A 21,518-nucleotide genomic window follows, 5' to 3' on the forward strand; every position below is an offset into this window, starting at 1 on the left:
GGGGGCACGCTGGTCATTCTGCATTGAAAGGGGGCACCCTGGTCATTCTGCATTGAAAGGGGGCACCCTGGTCATTCTGCATTGAATGGGGGCACGCTGGTCATTCTGCATTGAAAGAGGGCACGCTGGTCATTCTGCATTGAAAGGGGGCACGCTGGTCATTCTGCATTGAAAGGGGGCACGCTGGTCATTCTGCATTGAAAGGGGGCACGCTGGTCATTCTGCATTGAATGGGGGCACGCTGGTCATTCTGCATTGAAAGGGGGCACACTGGTCATTCTGCATTAAAAGGGGGCACGCTGGTCATTCAAACTTGTATTTAGATGCATTTTACTTTAATTACATCAGTATTTTCATAACAAACAATACATATGCTTAGGGGGTAAGGGTTTCTTTAACTAATCTAGTGGAAGAGACTCGAGTGCGAAAATCCCGCGGGTTAGGGGGCGCAAATTACTTGCCTTGCCCCGGGTGCTGACAACCCACGCTACGCCACTGGGTTCCTGATCATGTTACTACTGTGACAACCAATAACAGTGGTCATGTGATCAGGCAGACCTTCTCACACCCACAATCAAAGCATGTCTTTATGGAGCTGGCTTTATACATAGGGGCACAGTCATGCTGCAAACAAAAAAGCTCCTTCCCCAACCTGTTACCAAACTGTCTAAACTGGGGGTTTTCAAACTTTTCATTGAGGGCCACTATGTATATTCTACAAATGTTTGCAGCCTTAAAAAAAAAGGTTCACCTTATATCATAGTTCCTATCTGGGTACCCCTTACATCTGAGTCCCACTTTACATCAGGGTTCCCATCAAAGTCACCTTACATCAAATTCCCCCTTTATATACAGGTGGGGTTGGAGTGGAGACCGTAGGCAGCCTCTGCTGACCTTCATCCTCAATCTGTGCACATTAGGGACACACCACTGACCCCAGCTGCAGGCCTGATAAAACGGAAAATTCCTATCATACTTACCGTAATTTTCCTTTCCTGATAGTCTCCATGGCAGCCTACGTGTGGGTTAACCCCGCCTCCACTCCAAGGGTATAGGACCCCCCTCCCATAAATTTCAGCTCTCAGGTACAGCAGGTGTTTCATATCTTAGCCGAATCCAAGACGAGAGGGTGGGTACTCCGGCTGCCATGGAGACTATCAGGAAAGGAAAATTACGGTAAGTATGATAGGAATTTTCCGTTTTCCTGTCTGTCTCCATGGCAGCCTACGTGTGGGAAATAACTAGCTCACTCCACACGGGTGGGAATGCTTTAGCAAAGAAAATTTTAATTCATGCTATTTGCAGACAAAACAGTCAAACCAAAATTAACTGAGGACAGAGAAGCAGGCTCTACACAATAGTGGGTCATAAAAGTATTGACTGATGACCACGAAGCCGCTCTGCAAATCACATCTGGAGCCACGTGCCGCGAAGCCGCCCAGGAAGTAGAGATACTCCTTGTAGAGTGCGCCGTCACCGCCTCCGGAGGAGCCAGCCCCTCAGCTCTATAGGCCTGTTGGATAGCTGCCACTATCCATGAAGCGATAGTCCTAGATGAAGCAGGTTTACCTCTGTTCTTTCCCCAGAACAGGACAAAGAGGTTGTCAGACTGCCTGAATGGTGCAGTTGCTTGAAGATAGGCTTTTAAGGATTCTCCTACATCCAACGGATGAGGATTGGACTCATTAGATGAACGGAAAGTAGGCAGGACAATCTCCTGATTCTGGTGAAACACTGAGGTGACTTTCGGATTTGAATTCAGCCTGGGTATCAGTACTACCCGATCCGGAAAAAAAGTCAAGAATGGTTCTTTACATCCGAGAGAACTTAATTCAGAGACCCTTTTAGCCGAAGTAATGGCTACCAGGAAGACAGTTCGGATGGTCAGGTCCTTGATAGAAGAAGAGGAATCTATGCCCGATTTGGAGAGGGCATTTAGGACAAGAGGTAGATCCCATTTCGGGAACCTAGGTCTTCTCTGAGGATTGAGCCTGATTGCTCCTTTGAAAAATTGTTGGATTAGTGGGTGTTGGGCCCACATGACCCCGGAGAAGGCCGATAAGGCCGAAACTTGAACTCTAAGAGTTGCCACTGAAAGGGGCATATCCAGACCAGCCTGAAGAAAACTTAGTATTTCTTGAATCCCAGGGACTGAGGAAGACATACCTTCAGGATATGCAGACTCCATGAATCTTGCCCAGATTCTACAGTATACTTTATTAGTACTTGGTCGTCTAGCATTCATCAAGGTGGAAATGGCTGTAGATGGGCAGCCGAGCGATTCCAACCTTTCCCTCTCAAGAACCAGACCGTCAACCGGAGAATTGCAGGACAGGGGTGCACTGATGTTCCCTGAAGAAGCAAGTCTGGTCTGAGGGGAAGAGGGACCGGGTCCCGGTAGCTCAGTTGTAGGAGTAGCGGAAACCATGGCCTGTTCGTCCAGAAAGGCGCCACCATCACTATCTCCACACCTTCCGCTTGAAGTCTTTGCAGGAATTTGAGAATGATGGGTACTGGAGGGAAGGCATAAGCCCTGCTGAACTCCCACCTGTCGGTTAGTGCATCTGTCCCGTAAGCTTGAGGACACTTGCCCCTCGTGACATACTTCTCCAACTTGTGGTTGCAAGGGGAGGCGAACAGATCGACTTTGGGAGATACTCCCAACGACAGAATCCATTTGAACGACTCCACATGGAGCGACCATTCGTTGTGGTTCAACTGGACCCTGGACAGAAAATCCGCTTGAACATTCTGTGAACCTGGGATGTAAACTGCCGAGATGTTTACTAGGTGAGTCTGGGCCCAGGACATGATCGGGTCTAATTCTCGTAGCAGAGAGAGACTCCGTGTCCCACCTTGTCTCTTCACATAAGACACTGCCGTGGTGTTGTCCATCCGAATCATTACAGATTTCCCCTCTAGCAGGTGTTGGAAAGATCGAAGACCCTGGTAGGCTGCTCGGAGTTCCAGTATATTGGAGACTGGAGTGTGTCTCTGAAAAGACCATCTCCCCTGTGTCATCTCTGTCAGACAATGAGCCCCCCAACCTGAGTTGCTGGCGTCTGTTGTGATTATAGTCCATGAGACTGGAACCAAAGAATGACAGTTGAGCAGATTCCTGCGTTGCAGCCACCAAAGAAGACTGTATCTCATGCTGGAGGAGATATGAATGTACTGATCTTTCTCTTCTGTGTTCCATTGTTGTAGGAACCCTTTTTGGAAGGGCCTCATATGCCAGAGAGCCCATTTGACCATTGGAGCCGTGGACACCATGGTGCCAATGATTTTGAGGCACTGAGAGGCTTTCAGCCGAGGAGAGGAAAGAGCCGGAAGGATTCTCTCCCTCACTACCGGTATCTTCTCTAATGGGAGAGAGATTGAATTCTTGACGGTGTCGAATTGCGCCCCAAGATAGACTAGGCGCTGAGTAGGCTCCAGCTGACTCTTTTGTAGGTTTAGCAGCCAGCCAAACTCTTTGAGGGTCGATATGACCTGATCTCTGTGTGCCAATAACTGATCCTTTTCTTGAAACAGAAGCAGAAGATCGTCTAAGTAATGATGTAGACGTATACCTTTCAATCTTATGAAGGCTACCACTGCTAGAAGAACTTTGGTGAATACTCTGGGTGAGGTAGACAGGCCGAAGGGTAGGCAAATGAATTGCAGATGCTGATTCCGAACACAGAAGCGAAGATATTTGTGGAAGTCGGTTGCCACAGGTACATGAAAATACGCATCCTTTAAATCTATTGAGGCGAGCCAATCTCCCGGCAGTACTGCCCTTTGAATAGTTGAGAGTGTTTCCATCTTGAATTTTTCGTTCTTTATGAACTTGTTCAGGTATGTGAGATCTATAACAGGTCTCCAGGCCCCGTTCTTCTTCTGGACTAAGAAGAGGGGTGAGTAAACCCCTTGAAATTTTTCTTGTTCCGGAACCGGAGCTACCGCTCCTTGAGCCACCAAGGCGTCTACATAGGCGAGCAAGACTTCTCTTCTCTCTTCTAGACAGGGTAAATGAGTTGAGATGAATCTTGGAACTGGATCTGCCAGAAATGACCATCTGTGGCCTGTAGAGACCGTCCTGACGGTCCAAAAGTCCGTGATTGAGGCCGCCCAGACATGCTGAAAATGGAGAAGACGTGCCCCCACCTGACATGCCTGGACGGGCCCAATCTCAAAAAGATTTAGTGGAATCTTGTCCAGCAGGCGCTGGATTTTTTGATGACCTCCGAGTAGAGGATTGACCACCTCTCCAGTTTCTTCGGAAATCTCTATTAGGCTTGTAAGAGCGTGCATCTCTTGATCTCTCCGTGTATTGCCTCCTAGGTTGAGGCTTCTTCTGACCAAATAGTCGTCTGTCTTGCGGGAGGAAACCTGACTTTCCGCCAGTAGCCTTGGCAATGGCGCTGTCTAGTTTGTTTCCAAAAAGGGAAGTACCCTCAAAAGGGATCTTACACCATGCCTGTTTAGAAGCTGGATCTGCAATCCACGGGCGAAGCCACAAGGCCCTCTTTGCTGTTACTGAGGATAGCATCGATCTGGACAGAAGACGCAGAACATCAATAGATGCTTCTCCTAAAAACACTGAAGCCAGCTTGAGTTCGTGAATAGGGGAACTTTCTACGGCTTCTTCCGAGAGACTTCCAAGTTTGGATTCTATATCGAAAACCCAGACTTCCATGGCTTTAGACATTGTTGCTAATGCCATCACAGGTTTGCAGGCCGCGCCGGCCGTCACAAAGATCCTCTTTAGGTCCAGATCTATCTTCCTATCCAAAGGGTCTTTGAAAGAGACCGCGTCATCTAGTGGCAAAGTGACATGCTTTGCTAATCTTGTAACTGCCGCATCCACAAGAGGAGCAGATTTCAGACGGGCGACATCTTCAGGTTTAAAGGGATATAATTTCCCAAGTTTGGAGGATAAGGAAGACTTACTATCCCCTTTACTCCATTCTTCAGTAATCACCTCTTGTAATTCAGAGAGGGAAGGGAAGTTGATACGCTCCTTACCAAGGTGCTTGAAGAACTTCCGCTGCTTTTTCTGAGGAGACACAGGATCCTCCCATCTGAGAGCTTCTTTAATGGCTCTGATCAGGGGTGAAACTAGGGCGAACTCAAAGCCGCCTACAGCCCCTTCTTCTTCCGAATCACTGTCAGATGACTTTGCAGAAGTAATACTCGGTTGAGAGGGGCCTTGATCTTCCTGCACTTCCCCTGGAGAACTGGATGTGGTGGGACCAAGTGGTGGGACTGTACCCCATTCTTTCAGGGACTGTTGTACTATTCTCTTCACTAGAGATTCCAATCCTTGATCCTTTTGCCCCCTCTCACCGGCTGCATGAGCAAAACATGGCTCACATAGGGACTTGTCCTCCGGGACATGCGCCCCACAACCCCAACAGGCTCTCTGGTGTGTGCGGTGACTCTGGTATCGTGTATGGTGTCTGGGGGAGGAATTGGAGCGTCTCCCTTGTTGCCTACTCCCTGATGGAGATTCACGGCGTTTAGATCTGGAGGATGAACTCCCACGAGGTCTGACAGGGTCTCTTTCTTGTGGTAAATCAGGCCTGGGAGAGCTGATGGAAAAAAGAGAAAATCGGGGAGACACTGGATTTAGCCATGACCTAGGGACCAGCAAGCCCTCCCCGCCCCCCCCCCTCTGAAAAATGCCAGCACCCACCTGTTGTGAGAGGGCTGGCCACAGGAGGGCGGTGACGCAGGATCCATACTTCAGGCCAAACAACCAGACTGATAAAGAAAGGTAATACATATCAGACACCATGTCAGTGATACATTGTGAGGTGACAACCCTCCGCCCCCCCCCCCCCCTCTGCAGTCAAGTCTCCATTGCACATACCTGTAGCAAGGAATCCAGAGACACTGGGAAGCTGCCGCAACGCCCACAGTACATTCCCAAAGTACAGGGGAATCGTCAGCTGTTTAAATCTCCCGCCGGAATGACGTCAGCGGTGATGCGGCCGCGATCGCTAATGCGCATGTGCGAACCAAGCCTCGACTTCGCTCGCGGCGCACTGCGCATGCGCGGGACCACGAAGCGTCTACCGATTGGACGCTAGAAGCAGAGGAGGAAGAGGAAGGGTTTGTTGGAACGCAGGAAGGGTTTGCTGGAACGCAGGAAGCGTTCCAGCGCCATTGGGCCAAACAAACAAATTGTACAGTGATAGAAAAAGAGACAAACAAAGTGTACATAAATAACAAATACCGCTGCCATGAAGGGAAGCAATGCGAATCTTCAGACCCATGTCAGAGAATGCCAATCAAGCTTCAGTCAACCGCAGAGAGCAGGGGATTTTAAATGTCACTCACCGGCCCGTGGCTGGGCTCTGGACATGCAGACACCATCCAAAGTATCCTAAGGTAAGCTGGACGTAGTAAGACATCAGAAGTGTAGGTCCTTGGAGGAGGACAAAAAATGAACACCTGCTGTACCTGAGAGCTGAAATTTATGGGAGGGGGGTCCTATACCCTTGGAGTGGAGGCGGGGTTAACCCACACGTAGGCTGCCATGGAGACAGACAGGAAAATCTGGTTGTGGGCTGGATGTGTCCCACGGTCCATAGCTTGGAGATCTAAACTGATCTAAACTGTCTTTGTATGATGACACCGTAACAGATCCCTTCACTTGAATCATCTATAGTCAGTCATTTAAAGGTGTGGGATATACTTTCAGCCATATAGTGTAAGTGTCAGAATGTTTGTTGCAGATATCGTACACCATATTTAAGTGATGGTATAATTATCTCAGTGATAAATGTGGCTATTGTGATTAAGACCAGTTACAATGGAGACCAGGAAAAATAGAATAAATCTACCCAGAGGAGACAAAGGCAGAAATACAACACTGACAGAGGTTCTAACTAGTGATCGACCGATATCGGTTTTTCGTTGCCGATACCAATATTTTTGCCAATGCATATCGGTATCGGCCGATATGCGCCGATATTTTTAACATTTAAAGTTTTGAAAAATAAACACAAATTTCTATACAAATCTGTTACTGAACATGTTAATATCTTTATTTATTAAGATTTTTAACACTGCAGTCAGTGCAAATTAAACTGCTAGAAAAAAAGCTAGACCACAACAACAAACAGCTAGACAGTGGATTGGAGGGAGGAGTCAGTGGACTACGCTGCAGCAGTGCACTCACTCACTGCAAATATTTTTTTTAAATCACTACTGCAGTTAGTTTAAATTAAACTGCTAGGAAAAAAAAAGTTTGACAACAACAAACAGCTAGACAAAGGATTGGAGGAGTCAGTGTATTACTGCTGCAGTAGTGCACTCACTGCAATAATTTTAAATCACTAACTGCAGTCAGTGCAAAACTGCTAAAAAAAAAAAAAAAAAAGCTAGACAGTGGGGAGTAAGTGGACTACTGCTGTAGTACACTCACTCACTGCAATCATTTTAAATCACTACTGCACTACTGCAGTGACTGCACTGCAGTAGTGATTTAAAATTATTGCAGCAGTGAGTGGCGCACTACTGCAGCAGTAGTCCACTGGCACTGGCTCCAATCCACTGTCTAGCTTTTTTTCTATCAGTTTTGCACTGACTGCAGCGCAGCTAGAAAAAAGCTAGACAGTGGAATGGATTGGAGTGGAGTGGACACTAGTACTATACTACTACACTTTCAATATTACAGTGCAGAAAGCATAACATTTCAGCATGTTCACCAATTAAAAGGCTTCTTTTCTTTTCATAAATTGCTGCCACTTTACTAAAAACACGCTCACTTGGTACCAAGGAAGGAGGAGCAGAAAGGTATCTTCTAACATGAGGAGCAAGTCTTTTGTAGCGTCCCTCATTGTCTTTCCACCACTGAAGAGGATCACTTTTTCTGTCAATTACTGGTTCCTTCAAAATAGAGATGAAGTTCATCATCCAGGCGTTGTATTTTTAGACCTATTTCTCCTTCATCCTGCTCTTCCACATCAGAAACCTTCTCTTCTTGGCTTTTCTTTTCATCAGGAACCTCCTGCACCTTCTGTTAAATCTCTTCTGTCAGCCATTGTTTTGCTTGGCCAATACATCATCAGAAGAGAAAGGATGGTTCTTGTATCGAGGATCCAAAAGACATGCAAGCACAATATTTTTATTCTCCTCATGCTTCTGAAAACGTTTGGCGAGGCTGTCCATCATGGCCTGCCTACATGTTTTAATGCCACGTGTGTTGGGTCCTTCATTCTGTTGAAGAAGCATCTTCAGCACTCTCACACATGGGATGATAGATGACACAGATGAGTCATAGTGACTCACCTCTAGTGTCACTTCCTCTATGGGTAGGAGGGTCTCAATGATATTGGCTACAATGTCCCACTGATCAGCAGTAGGACAAGAATATCCTCCATATTCACCTGAATATATAGTGAGAGCTCGCTTCTGCTCCAGCATTCTTTGCAGCATGTGAAGCATTGAGTTCTATCGTGTTGGAACAGCCTGAACCAAGTTGTTTTTGGGTAGGCCAAGGTCTTCCTGAATACACCTCAGTCGCTGCTTGGCAAGGATAGAATGGTGGAAATGGCCTGCGCACTTCTTTAGCATGCTAATTATGTCAAGAAAAGCTCTCTGGTTTGACAGACCATCATTTACCACAAGTTGGAGGGTGTGTGCCATGCAACTGAGGTCTGACACTTCAGCAAGTCTCATTCCTTTCACCATGTTCGCTTTGATGTCTTGAAGCACAAGCATCACTCGGTCTTTTGTAATTCCCCATTCTTCTAGCATGCCTATAAACCTTTCTTTAATGTACTCCCCAGTGTGGGATCCTTGCATCACTTTTGTATTCAACACCAAATGCCTTCTTGTCCATCCGCTGTCAATGAAGTGGCATGTAAGACACATTAGTGACTCTGTTTGTCCTGACCAGCAGTCAGTTGTGAATGAGAGTGAGTTGCCAGCATTAAACTAAAAAACATACAGGCAGTGCTAGCAGGTAAAATATATAAATAAGTACTATATAATTAAAAATTTGTATAATGTGAGAAAATGATTAAGATTCTTCTAAAAATTAGGTGCATACAAAATCAATAAATATAAATTCATAAAGTGCGACAATAAATATGATCCAGTGTCCAAAATATAATCATATGTAAAGTGCAAGATATATTTAAGGTGCAGTCCAAACAGATTTTCTTCCAAAGAAGTTATGGTGCCAGAAAGGTGCTCAAAATCCAAATAAAGTGCCCAAGTGCTCTTCAAGGAAAATCCCCCTATGGGGATGCACTCACCAAATTTAGGATGTGAATGAGCCTTAAGCAAATATAGTATTCCGGTTGAAAGGATAAATGCAGCCTCACGGATTTATAAGATCTCCATTGCCCGGATGGATGGATGGCTTCAATCTCTTACTTTTGGCTCCTTATTAGCTCCTCTCCACTCTCTCCCCAATAATGTAAGTTAGAAGAAAGGGAAGAAGCCAAACATCGTGAAGCCCGTAAGGTATTTATTAATATAATCGAGATTAAAAATGGTACTCACAAAGGTAATGTGTAAATAGGCATTAGTCAGCATAAAACAGCAGAATCCTTCGCTTCCGTGTCCGCTGCCGGCGTGCGGTTCACGGTGGTTCTCAGGAAATGACGCTGTAGCGTACCGCTGCCTTACGGGCTTCACGATGTTTGGCTTCTTCCCTTTCTTCTAACTTACATCATTGGGGAGAGAGTGGAGAGGAGCTAATAAGGAGCCAAAAGTAAGAGATTGAAGCCATCCATCCATCCGGGCAATGGAGATCTTATATATCCGTGAGGCTGCATTTATCCTTTCAACCGGAATACTATATTTGCTTAAGGCTCATTCACATCCTAAATTTGGTGAGTGCATCCCCATAGGGGGATTTTCCTTGAAGAGCACTTGGTCACTTTATTTGGATTTTGAGCACCTTTCTGGCACCATAACTTCTTTGGAAGAAAATCTGTTTGTACTGCACCTTAAATATATCTTGCACTTTACATATGATTATATTTTGGACACTGGATCATATTTATTGTCGCACTTTATGAATTTATATTTATTGATTTTGTATGCACCTAATTTTTAGAAGAATCTTAATCATTTTCTCACATTTATACAAATTTTTAATTATATAGTACTTATTTATATATTTTACCTGCTAGCGCTGCCTGTATGTTTTTTAGTTTTTTCCTGGTGTTTTACTTGGTGAGCAGCAGCTTCAGGATATAGAAATATATATATATATATTTTTCTACTGTTATTTATTCATCACAGCGCGGGTATTAATTTACTGTTTTACAAGTTGCCAGCATTCTCTGGTTTCAGCATAGCCTTTACTTTCTCAACGACCTTTTGGTGAATCTTTCCCAGCATTTCAGTTTGATAAAACTTGTCACTCTTCAGTGTGTACCTTGGCTCAATTATGGACAGCAACCGCTTAAATCCAGAGTCAGACACCATTGTAAATGGCAGGGTTATCAGTGACCATCATCTCTGTGATTACTCTGTCCAGCAGTTGGGATCTTCCAAATCCAATTTTAGCCACCTGTTTTTTTTCTGAAACATATCTGTTATTGTTGCCTGAGATAGGGATGATTCACCTTGTGATTCATTTTGTTTTTTCTGTGCTGCATGATACAATTCAACATGATGAACTCTTAGATGGGCCCAAAGATTTGACATATTTTTGTTTTTTGTAGTTATTGATCCCATGGTTACATTTTTTTTTTTTTTTTGCATGTGTTGCACAGTGCTGCTGCTTTTCCTGGAGATGGAGATGGAGATGAGAAATAGTCTCAGACCACACTTTTAATTTTTCTATCTGCATCCATCTCCACTGAAATGTGATGAAATTTAGCATAGGCTTAAAAAAAAAAAAAAATGGCTGACTAGCACCCTGTGGTGATGAGTAGCTGGCACCCTGTGGTGGGTGGGTGGCTGGCTGGCATTCTGTGGTGGGTGGCTGGCTGGCACCCTTTGGTGGGTGGCTGGCACCCTTTGGTGGGTGGGTGGCTGGCTGGCACCCTGTGTTGGGTGGCTGGCTGGCACCCTTTATTGGCTGGCTGGCACCGTGGGTGGGTGGCTGGCTGGCACCCTTTATTGGTTGGCACCGTGGGTGGGTGGCTGGCTGGCACCCTTTATTGGCTGGTTGGCACCATGTATGGTGGGTGGTTGGCTGGTACATGCAGGGTCTGTGGCTTGCTGGCTGGTACAGGCCTGTGGGTGTGTGCGGGTGGCTGGCTGGTACCGGGCAGCTGTGGGTGGGTGGCCACAGTAGCTGTGTTAAAGTGCAGTGTGACTGGTCACTGTTTTGTATGATTGAGAAGAATCACTCACTGTCCCGACTGTGCAGTGTGCAGAGATTCCAGTATGTGGCCACGGAGGCTGGAAAACACACTGTGCGCAATGTGAGACTCCAAAGCGAGGCTGAGGGAGGCGGCCTAAGAAGGCCACAGAAGCTGTCCCAGACTCCCCGTGCGCAGAGGCGCGTGACGCAACATACGCGTTGATGTCACGGCAATATCGGTAACCGCAGGGGCCGATTCTGATATATCGGGGAAAGTGCATATTGGCCCTCGATATATTGGTGTTGCCCGATAATCGGTCGATCTCTAGTTCTAACCATTCAACGCTCTATCGAAAATAAAAAAATAAATTGGGCTAGAGGTGTACACTTTAACCACTTCTGGATCGGAAGATTTTCCCCCTTAATGACCAGGCCATATTTTGCAATTCGGCATTGTGTTATTTTAACGGACAATTGATGCTGTACCTAAATAAAGTTGATGTCCTTTTTTCCCCACAAATAGAACTTTCTTTTGGTGGTATTTGATCACCTTTGCAATTTTTATTTTTTGTGCTATAAACTAAAAAAGAGTGACAATTTTGAAAAAAAAAACAATATTTTTCACTTTCTGCTATATAGCACTCTCAAAAAAAAAAAAATTAAAAATCAAAATTTTTTAAAATTTTAGGCCAATTTGTTTTCTGCTACATATTTTTGGTAAAAAAAAAAAAAACGCAATAAGCGTATTTTGATTGGTTTGCGCAAAAGTTATCGCGTCTACTAACTACGGGAAAGATTTGTCATTTTTATTGTTTTTTTTATTTTTTTTTAATAGTAATGGCGGCGATCTGCGATTTCTAGCGGGACTGCGACATTGCGGCGGACAGATCGGACCCCTAACTGACATTACTACAGTAATCAGTGCTATATATATGCACTGTTACTGTAATAATGACACTGGCAGGGAAGGGGTTAACACTGTGGGTGATCAAGGGCTTAAGTTTGAGCCTAGGGGAGTGATTCTAACTGTGGAGGGGCGTGGCTTGTGAAATGACCATAGAGACCTGTAATCATACATAGAAGGATCACAGGCACTCTGTAATCATTCCAGGGAGAAGAACGGTCAGCTGTGTTTACAACAGCTGACCGTTCTTCTCTCTCATCGGTTTCACCGCTGCCGAGTTTTGCGAGCCCCCTAGCTGCAGGCGCGCAACCGACATAGGTCTACATCGGTTTGCGCACTGCCGCATTAAAAAGGTGGCGGGCGGTCGGGAAGGGATTAACCAGTTCTGGACCGGAAGGATTTGCCCCCTTAATGACCAGGCCATTTTTTTGCAAATCGGCACTGCGTTACTTCTAACTGAAAATTGCGCAGTTGTGCGACACTGTACCGAAATAAAATTATAAAATATAACATTCCCAAAAAAAAAAAAAAAATATATATATATATATATATATATATATATATATATATATATATAAAAATGAAGATTTTTCATCCTTTTATGCCAATTTTGTTTCTGCTACATATTTTTGGTAAAAAAAAAATCTCAATAAGCGTATTTTGATTGGTTTGCGCAAACATCGTGTCTACAAACTAGGGGAAAGATTTGTCATTTTTATTATTTTTTTATTTTTTTTAGCGTCGATCTGCGATTTTTAGTGGGACTTCGACATTGCGACGGACAGATCGGACCCCTGACTGACATTTTTGACACTTTTGGGGGGACCAGTGACATTACTACAGTAATCAGTGCTAAAAATATGCACTGTTACTGTAATAATGACACTGGCAGGCAAGGGGTTAACACAGTGGTGATCATGGAGTTAAGTTTGAGCCTAGGGGAGTGTTTTCTAACTTTGGGGGGATGGGCTTGTGAAATGACCACAGAGACCTGTGATCCTATATAGAAGGATCGCAGGAGCTCTGATCATTTCAGAGAGAACAACAGCCAGCTGTGTTTACAACAGCTGACCGTTCTTCCCTCTCAGCGGGGAGCGATCGCGGGTGCCCAGCACTGCAGGATTGTCACTGCAAGACGGTCAGCTGTTACTGCCTAGTGGGGGCGGGAGTGCGCTGCTGGCAGCGTGCATTCACCCCCCCACCAGCGTAGGGCTACGTTGTTTTGCACAGCCGAGCCAGCTTGCCACAGTAAAACTGTGGCGGGCGGTCAGTAAGTGGTTAAGGTTTAGGTTTAGGGGTTTTGCTCAGAATGAAAGTTGTTTTAAGGAGATAAAAGTTTGGAGGTCAGTAAACAAGGATGCTTAGGTCCACATGTTATCACATATCTATTTAATGATTCTCCTTGTCCCTTCTTCTCCACTTAGGAGGACTTTGTCCCATAGACATTGATGAATGTCAGACTCCAGGCATATGTAGAAATGGAGGAACTTGTCAGAACACGTACAGAGGATACAAATGTGTGTGCGCTAACGGATGGGAAGGTGACAACTGTGAACACAACATTGCTGACTGTGCAACAGCTGCCTGTGCTAAAGGGTCTACCTGCATCGACAGGGTGGCGTCATTTATGTGCCTTTGCCCCCCAGGAAGGACTGGTAAATAAAAAAATAAAAAAAATGTTTCTGCATGGCTAGGTCTAAACACATATGTAGAGCTACCCCTGTAGGAGCCTCTCGTTTAAGATGGGTCCTCTGTGCTTTGCCTCAACCTTTTCAAGAACCTCAGCCCCTCTGATACACCAGGTTGAGCCTACAAACATACAATACCACAGAAAATCACTAAAAGTAACACTTGGTATACCTAATAGTTGTGCTATTATAAAGAAAACAGGCACCAAACCAGGTTGTAAAGGCAAACTTAATATATTGCCACCCAATATAGATTGTAACTAGGCAAGCATAAAATGGATTAACAATGGCAATAACACTATTTAGCATACAACGCGATTAACAGTAAGAGCTAAGCATAAGATGATATTTGGAATTCAGATCAGTATAAACAACCACCTCAAGTGCTGCAGTGAGCAGTAGTAAAGTTTACCAACTTGCCCACTGGGCACTAATACTCCATTCCTAACCAGGCCAATTTTCAGCATTCAGTACTCACACGTTTTGAATGACAATTACTCAGGCATGCAACACTGTACCCATATGAAATATTTGTCATTTTTTCACAGAAAACTGAATTTTTGTAAAATCTTACCTGTAAAATTCCTTTCTCTGAGTCCTCCGACAGTCGCCGCCATCTTCATATTCGTCACAATGGGGGTATTAGTCCCTGCTTTGTAGGAGTAGCTAGGCAACAGAATATGTCAATATTAAAGGTTTTAACATATCCCAACCCCAGGAGGTGGTCCCCTCAGACAATACCCTCCCATTTCCTGTATCCATTCCTCAGTTTTAGTGGAATAGCAGTAGAGAGTACATCAAACCCCAAAAGAGGGGCGGGGGCGGCGACTGTCGGAGGACTCAGAGAAAGGAATTTTACAGGTAAGATTTTACAAAAATTCAGTTTTCTCTTACGTCCTCCGACAGTCGCCGCCATCTTCATATTCGTCACAATGGGGACGTCCCAAAGCAGTGCAAACATGAGGGGTGGGAAACGCAGTCGCGCCTAAAGGCAACGCCATCTCCTCATCAGAGAAAGGAACCTTACCAAAGGAAGGAACCCAGCTGGGCAACCTGAAAAACTTGCTCAACAGGAGCAACAACCCAGGAAAAACAAATAACCCAGGGATAAAAACAAATCCCGGACAGGTAAAGGGTCCAAAACCAAAAACAAGGGCCCTTACGGAACTGCCGCACTAAGAACCTTGCGGCCAAAGGAAGCATCTGCCGATGCCTGAACATCCATTCTGTAGAATTTTGTGAAAGTGTGTACAGTCGACCAAGTCGCCGCCCTACACACCTGGGCCACAGAAGCCCCATGACGACAGGCCCAAGACGCACTCAGCGATCTGGTAGAGTGCGCCCTCACAGGCACAGGGGGAACCTTCCCCTTCAAAGCATATGCCCGTTCAATGGTCTGTCTGATCCATTTGGCGATGGTGTAACCCGACGCCGCCATGCCCTTCCGAGGACCTTCCGGAAGTACAAACAAGGAATCCGTCTTGCGAAAAGACTCAGTCGATCTTAGGTAAACCCTTATCACCCGAACAACATCCAAGGAGTGTGACTGTACCTCCTTCGGATGCTTAGGCTTCGCGCAGAGCGAAGGCCAGACAATGTCCTCATTGAGATGAAAAAACCGAAACGCACTTCGGAAGAAAAGAAGGGTAGGTCGTAAGACCACCTTATCCAAGTGAACGACCAGGTACGGAGACTTGCAGGACAGAGCCGCCAGGTCCGACACTCTGCGAGCCGAAGTGATCGCCACCAAAAATGCGACCTTCTTGGACAGCATAGACAACGATATCTCCCTGATCCGTTCAAAAGGAGCACGTTGTAACACGGACAGAACAAGGTTCAAGTCCCAAGGAGGCAAAGGACCCCTCCTCGGAGGGACCAGATGTCGCACCCCTTGGACAAAAGGTGCTAACCAAGGGGTTAGATGCCACAGGACATTGAAAAAGAACGGCCAGCGCAGACACCTGACCCTTGATTGTAGCCAGCGCCAAACGCTGGTAGACACCCGTCTGAAGGAAGGACAGCACTCTAGACACCGAGTAGGTGCGAGGTGAGACCCTCCTGGACTCACACCAGGCAAAATAAGCCTTCCAAATACGGTAATAGACCTTCCCCGAGGAAGATTTCCTCGCGTTGATCAAAGCGTGAATGACCTCAGGAGAGAGACCTCTATCCTTCAGGATTTCCGTTTCAACAGCCAGGCTGTCAAAGCCAGCGACTGTAAAGCAGGATGGAAGATCGGCCCTTGAGACAGAAGATCTTCTCGAAGAGACAGACGCCATGGAGCGTCGATTGCCAGATTCACGAGATCTGCGTACCAGGACCGGCGAGGCCAGTCCGGTGCCACCAGAATCACTGTGTTTCGTTCCGAGTGCAACCCGCGAAGGAACCTGGACAGCAATTGAAATCGGTGGAAACGCACACAGCAGTCGATACTGATGCCACGGGACTTCCAACGCGTCCGACGCGTCTGCCCGAGGATCGCGCGGTCCTTGCCACGAATCTTCTCACCTTGTTGTTCAAACGAGACGCGAACAGGTCGACCTCCGGAAGACCCCACTTCTCGCACAACATCTGGAAGACATCCGGGTGGAGGGACCATTCCCCCTGGTCCAGGGTCTGGCGGCTCAGATAATCCGCCTGCCAGTCCTCCACCCCCGGAATGTGAACCGCCGACATTGCCGGGACGTGTGTCTCGGCCCAAGACAGAATGTCGGCCACTTCCCGAGCCGCTCGGGCACTCCTGGTGCCCCCTTGGTGATTGATGTAAGCCACCGCCGTGGCATTGTCCGTCTGCACCCGAACCGGGTAGCCCTGCAGCCCGTCCGTCCAACGACGGAGGCAGAGATTTTATCGCAATTCCAGAATATCGATCGAAAGGGAGGATTCCTCCTCCGACCAAGTTCCCTGGGCGGACAGAACGCCCAGAACACCACCCCAGCCCGACAGGCTGGCATCCGTGGTGATCACCGTCCCTGAAAAAGGACGAAAAGACTTGCCCCCCGACACCGCCGGGGACTGGAGCCACCACAGAAGATCCCTTCCGGTGCGATGACTCAAGAAAATCTGGAGATCCAGAGACTGGTCGCCCGTCCCACCTGGATAGGATCTCCGCTTGGAGACCCCGCGTGTGAAACTGGGCAAAGGGAATCGCCTCGAAAACCGAGACCATCAATCCCAGACACCGCATGCACGTCCAGAGGGGCGAGCACGGAGCGTCCCTGAGGGACCTGACTTCTTCCTGAAGAGTCCTGAGTTTGTCGTCCAGTAGGAAGACCTTCGCCTGGACCATTCCCAGGTAGGGAAGACGAACCGACGGACACAGCGTCGACTTTGGAACGTTTATCGTCCAACCAAACTCCTGCCGAGTCTGCATCGTGGTGGACAGGGCCTCCACCAGACCCTGGCTGGTCACAGACCGAACTAGAATGTCGTCCAGATACCCCAGGACAGAGATGCCCTGGGCTCTCAACAAAGCCAGAACCAGTGCAAGCACCTTGGTGAGCACCCGTGGGGCCGAGGCGAGACCAAAAGGTAACGCCACGAATTGGAAGTGATCCTCCGCAATGGCGAATCGAAGGTACCTCTGGCGACCCTCGAAAATCAGGATGTGAAGGTACGCATCCTTCAAGTCGATGGAAGCCATGAACTCCCCTGGAATCAGGGCAGCCACCACCGACCGCAGGGATTCCATGCGGAACTTGCGAACCCGCACAAAGCGGTTCAGGGCCTTCAAATCCAGGATCGGACGAACCTTGCCCTCCTTTCTGGGCACAGTGAACAGAATGGAATAGAACCCCCGAAATCTGTCCCGGTGAGGCACCGGGACCACCGCTCCCTGAGCCCTCAGATCCCGCACCGCCAGGTGCAGATCCCGCAAACACTCCGGAGACAGTTGAAGATTTGAGGGAAAAAATCTGCTCTCCGGTCGAGAGAGAACTCGATCTTGTAGCCAGACCGAACGATTTTCTGAACCCACCTGTCCCGAACCCGGGCCAGCCAGGGTTGAAGAAAACCGAGCCAGCGTCCCCCCACCCCAGAACTGGATGAGGGCGCCCCTTCAGGCCGCATTGTTATGGGCAGTGGGTCCGGACTGGCCGGACTTCTGCTTACCTGACCACGGCTTCTTTTGGGAGCCTTGACCCTTGAAGGGCTTGCCCTTATAGTGCGACCGAAAGGCACGAAAGGACCCCTGAGAGTGCCGAAAAGAAGCATGCTTCTTACCCTGAGCAGCCTTAGCCTTGTGGGAGTGGGGCAGGAGCGTGCTCTTGCCACCCGTGACCCCCTCTATCAGCGTATCCAAAGATTCGCCAAAAAGGCGAGACCCATCAGAAGGCAGATTGGCTAAGGTTTTGCGCGAAGATTGGTCCACAGACCAACACTTCAACCAAACCAAGCGGCGAGACAACACCGCCACACTGTGTACACGTGCAGACAACGGTACCATATCCAAGTCCGCATCACACAGATACATGACACCCTGATGGATTTGAACCACCAAATCCAAAGTCGCCGGGGAGTCAGATTCAGCCACCAGGACGCGCCTAAGCACCTGCGTCCGATTCGCCACAGCCTGGGCTGTCATAAGCGAAGCAAATAAAGCTTTCAGCATAGACCCAGTAACAGAGCAAGTATGGCGGGCAAGAGACTCCAGTCTCCTGTCCGTGGCATCCCGGAACACCGGGGCATCCTCTGAGGGAACCGCAGTGGACTTATTCAAAACCGCCACCGCGTGATCCACTGGAGGTGGCACACACCAACGTTCATCAGTAGCGGGCGTGAAGGGATAACGCAGCCTGAACCTACTCGGTACAGCAAAAGGCTTGCGTATATTGCGCCATTGTTCCTTAACAGCGCGCTGAAAATCATCCGTGCAGGGAAAAACCTGTGATGACTTGCGCCTTTTTTGTGTCCCATAAGCTGCCAGAGCAGCAGGAGGACATGGTTCACCATGTAAACGCAGCTCTTGCTTGATAGGAGCAATCAATTCATCCATGAGAGCAAGCTCTTCAGGCGAGCCAGGGGGAGAATTATCCACCCCTTCTACCTCAGCCTCCACCTCGGACCCCACAAGATCAAGGGAGGAACGGGACCCCGATAAGGAGACCCCAGCCATAGCAGCCCCATCACCATCATCCTCTGAATCAGAGGAAATTAAAAGTCTGGGCCGTTTCGTGGATTGAGCAGCCACCAGCATTTGCACCTGAGCAGCAAGATTAGCCACAACCGCAGCCAAATCCCCCCCTGGGGGGGAGACAGCAGTCCCTTGTGAACCCACCAGGTGGTAGGAAATTTGCTTTTCTGAGAATCCATTGCCCCCAGATCAGACCGGAAAATAAAGGGTTAACAGCCCCTACAACAAGCGCGGCGAGCGCTGCCCACCGCCACACACACTAGCGCAATTGAGACCCCCACAGGGATAAAGGCTAAACTTAGGCAAGGACACAGGGATAGAGAGGATAAAACCTGCAAAGACCACTGCTGCTGCTCCGATCGGTGCGCCCAGGGAGAAGGATGAGATGTAATACAGGGTGCTTCTGTGCAAGCCTATGGAAGGCTACAAGAAAATGGCCGCCAGCAGTGTTACCATGCGGCCGGAGCGAGCGCTGTCAAAATGGCGTCCTTTGGCGCCGAAAACTCCGCTCCCTCACCTCAGTGAAATGCACAGTAAACATGGCGGACCGCCGCAGCGGTCTTAGTAATGTGCCCCAACACGATTCATGCATGTTATACAGCACACAGTCTGACACACAGATCCAGTCTGACACAGAAGTGCAGCACAGCCCCCCTCCTTGCAGCCCACAGCATGCAGCCAGAGAGATAGGGAACATTTACAGTGTGACAGAGGCAGGGTAACACAGTCCCAGACTGACACCCCCCCAGACAGACAGGTCCCCACATAGATTTACACTTACCTCATAGGTGGCGTGGGGAACCCGCACAGGTGAACAAGCCACTGTACATGAGACAGGGAGAGTCGCATCCAGGACGCAGCAAAGGTGGGTTAAGAAACCGCACAGCGTCCAGTGAGGTAGCCACCTCACCATAGCATCCCTGCACTGAACAGGGATGGGTCGTTCAGAACGTCAGGAGCAGTACCTGACTGAACGCTCGATGGTGGGCTGAGAAGCCACTGACCCACAACCTGCGAGCAGGGGGGTCAGCCCGAGACACAGCCCGCACGATCCTCTTCATCAGAAGAACCAAACTAATGCTGGTAAAAATAACAGCTAGGTAGAGAAAGAGAAAAAAACTCAAAATAAAATCAAAAAAGAAGAAAAAGGCTGAGACAAAAGCCCCAGCATAGAGACATGCAGCCACTCCTGACAAGCTAGACATTGAAACTGAGGAATGGATACAGGAAATGGGAGGGTATTGTCTGAGGGGACCACCCCCTGGGGGTGGGATATGTTAAAACCTTTAATATTGACATATTCTGTTGCCTAGCTACTCCTACGAAGCAGGGACTAATACCCCCATTGTGACGAATATGAAGGTGGCGGCGACTGTCGGAGGACGTAAGAGAAATATAGCTTTCCTTTAGGGGTATTTAATCACCATTGTTTTTTTTATTTTTTGCGCTATAAATGAAAAAAGACCTAAAAATTTGGTAAAAAACAAAAATGCATTTTTCTTCGTTTCTGTTATAAACTTTTGCAAATTAGTAATTTTTTTTTCATAAATTTTGGCCAAAATTTATACCGCTAAATATCTTTGGTAAAATAACCAAAATCAGTGTATATTATTTGGTCTTTGTGAAAGATATAGAGTCTACAAGCTATGGTTCCTATCACTGGAAATTGATCACACCTAATCACACCTGATGTGCTAACGGCCTATCTCATTTCACGAGACACTAACAAGCCACGACAGTACAAATACCCCCCAAATTACCCCTTTTTGCAAAGTAGACATTTTAAGGTATTTAGTAAGAGGCATGGTGAGTTTTTTAAAGTTGTAATTTTTTTCCCACAATTCTTTGCAAAATGAAGATTTTCTTTTTTTTCACAAAATTGTCATATTAACAGGTTTTTTCTCTCACATGCATATGCATACTTGCAACTGCACCCCAAAACACAATCTGTTACTCCTCCTGCAAAGCACGATACCACAAGTGTGATAATTTTTCACAGCCTGGCCACATACAGAGTCCCAACATGCAGGGAGCACCGTGAGGTGTTCTAGGGACATAAATTACATATTTATTTCTTGACTATCTATTACAATTTTGAAGGCCCTGGATGCCAGAACAATGGAAACGCCAAAAAAAAGACCCCATTTTAGAAAGCAAACACCCCAACACATGATCTAGGAGGCATATTGCGTATTTTGAACATATCCTTTTTTCCATAAGTTTTTGGATAATGCGAAAAAATAAGGAAAGCACATTTGTTTTTACACAAAGTTGTCTATTTTATAAGATATTTCTAACACATAGCATGTACATAGCAAAAATTACACCCCAAAATACATTCTGCTACTCCTCCCGAGTATGGCAATACCACAGACCTTTATACAGCCTGGACACATACAGAGGCCCAAATAAGCAGGGAGCACCGCCAGGTGTTCCAGGGACATAAATTACTAAATTATACATCTTATTTCCGGACTACCTATTACACTGTTGTGAGGCACTGTTGTGGCACTGATGAGCACTGTAGCGGTA

The sequence above is a fragment of the Pelophylax lessonae genome, assembly GCF_965119305.1.
Source record: "Pelophylax lessonae genome assembly, chromosome: 7".
Taxonomy (NCBI): domain Eukaryota; kingdom Metazoa; phylum Chordata; class Amphibia; order Anura; family Ranidae; genus Pelophylax; species Pelophylax lessonae.